This window comes from Mizuhopecten yessoensis, unplaced genomic scaffold, assembly GCF_002113885.1.
Source record: "Mizuhopecten yessoensis strain PY_sf001 unplaced genomic scaffold, ASM211388v2 scaffold10573, whole genome shotgun sequence".
Taxonomy (NCBI): Eukaryota; Metazoa; Mollusca; class Bivalvia; order Pectinida; family Pectinidae; genus Mizuhopecten; species Mizuhopecten yessoensis.
The window spans coordinates 393,864-396,658 of record NW_018408614.1 but is presented as its reverse complement, the minus strand read 5'-3'; positions in this window follow the sequence as shown (position 1 = coordinate 396,658).

Below are 2,795 nucleotides of genomic sequence, written 5' to 3'. Positions count from 1 at the left end.
GTATTACAGACTTCCATAGTCCTGGCGCGTTGGTTCGGACCTTGTCTACTTCCAGAACATTTCTTATCTTTTTGTGGCAAAACGAAGACAGTCATTCCGAGTCATTCGTGATGATGATAGTCTGATAAAGGTACAACAGGTATGATTGGTCCACCATGTATGATTGGACATCAATCCGCCTGAAGAAGCCCTAGAAGGCAGAAAGGCCTAGCGGACGATCTGAAAAAATTGTTTTTATTCTATGTATATATATATATATATATAGAAAAAATAAAATTAACGACCGACTAAAAAACTTCCTTCACATGGACATTTAATCACTTTTATTATATATATATATATATGCATCTCCTGTCCTTCAGCTGTCATCACCGTTGACCAATGACCTAGTATTCTCATGCCAACGTGAGTACGAACACCAATACAACTATCACGGGTGTAGTATAGTTGTAGACGTCAATGGTAAGACTGCAGCTTCTTTGGGCGCATACAGTTAAAACTTTGATTGATTTTACACTTCCGGTGCGCTTGAATAAGGGAAATTATACTTAGATATCGACTCACGTAGATGACTATGGTCCTTCACAACGTGTTACTACATTGTCCTCTTACTGTGGCTTAATTAAAAAAGGGAATGAGGGCTGGAAATAAAAGCTATCCACAGATATCACAGACACTCCTATTTATCGTACAACATGATCCGAACTGCTACATTTCACACATTGGAGCTCAAGGCCCTTGGTTTTCGCGTATCAGGTTCAACCGGTTCAACTATTTTAAATGAATCATTTTCGGGTATAAATCCTGGCGGACCTGCAAATGTTTATGCAACACTTGCAAGGCTCGCAGCATCAGATTACTAGACCCGACCTTATTAACGAACAACCCTGGTCCAGGTCCCGTTTGAATTTCCATAAACAAATACGGCCCTAGTTTACATAATAGCTTTTGGTTTAGTCTACTATGCCCCGCACTGTTTAGTAACCCTTTTATCAGTTGTTCATAATATTTCGACATAAATCGATTAAGCTTATTCCCTTGGTTTTATACGATTCCATTCCCTTTTTTATCCATTAATGTAGTACTACAGCGATGATGGCTGTGCTGCTTTGTAGTAGCCTTCCTTCTAAACTGGTTTATAAGCCAGACATTTAGCAGTAGAACAGAGCAAATTTTGAGAATTACCGTTTAGAGCTTTACATAATCAAATGGAAACGCCATTTGTTGTTTTAACTTTTATGATCCTGATCTTTTTTTTACGCTTTTGTTATAATGATTAGTCCACATCGCGCGTGTCTCTGGACCTACTAAGCGCTTGAGCTTTGTTGAAGAAATATTTGTTTTCGTTTTGGTGTTATAACTCATTCCTTGCACCCCTTTTCTTTTTGTTTCCAATTTCTTCTTCATTTTATTACTAATAAGTCAAGCTGTGGTGTCAAACTAGTGCTTATCTTCCTTAAAACCAAACAGTGTATGGGTTGTTTACAGTCACCTTCAGCAGACAACTGACCTATGGGTTGTTTACGGTCACTTTCAGCAGACAACTGACCTATGAAGTGTATGGGTTGTTTACAGTCACCTTCAGCAGACAACTGACCTATGAAGTGTATGGGTTGTTTACTGTCACCTTCAGCAGACAACTGACCTATGGGTTCTTTACGGTCACTTTCAGCAGACAACTGACCTATGAAGTGCATGGGTTGTTTACAGTCACCTTCAGCAGACAACTGACCTATGAAGCGTATTGGTTGTTTACAGTCACCTTCAGCAGACAACTGACCTATGAAGTGTATGTACATGAAGGTGGTAAAGGATTCTTTACAATATTTTAACTGTTTTAAAAGAATTCACTTCAGTTGAAATATAACTAAATGTAAAAACGGCTTGCCATACTTGCTGGTTGTGATACATGAACATTTCTGCAAATCATACTTACCAACCTGAAGAAGATGTCTAGAAACATAGCAATGATGTTAAGATGCACATATGTTCTTTAGTGGTCATTGTGCAAAAAACGGCGCATTATTTATTATAAGTATACCATAGTATAGACACACACAAAAAAAAAAAAAATGCAAAAATAGATGCCATCCACATTTCTTCACAATTACAGGTTGGTATTTCCGGCACGTGCTTCTATAAACAGGACGCGAAATACTATCATACTCACGTCAGGACCTCGAACAGGTGTAACAATACCGTGAACTATCATACCCACGTCAGGACCTCGAACAGGTGAAACTGTACCATGAACTATCATACTCACGTGAGGACCTCGAACAGGTGTAACTGTACCATGAACTATCATACTCACGTCAGGACCTCGAACAGGTGTAACTGTACCATGAACTATCATACTCACGTGAGGACCTCGAACAGGTATAACTGTACCATGAACTATCATACTTCCGTGAGGACCTCGAACAGGTGTAACTGTACCATGAACTATCATACTTACGTCTTGTCCTCGAACAGGTGTAACTGTACCATGAACTATCCTACTCACGTCAGGACCTCGAACAGGTGTAACTGTCCCATGAACTATCATACTCACGTCAGAACCTCGAACAGATGAAACTGTACCATGAACTATCATACTCACGTCAGGACCTCGAATAGGTGTAACTGTACCATGAACTATCATACACACGTCAGGACCTCGAACAGGTGTAACTGTACCATGAACTATCATACTTACGTCTGGACCTCGAACAGGTGTAACTGTACCATGAACTATCATACTCACGTCAGGACCTCGAACAGGTGTAACTGTACCATGAACTATCATACTCACG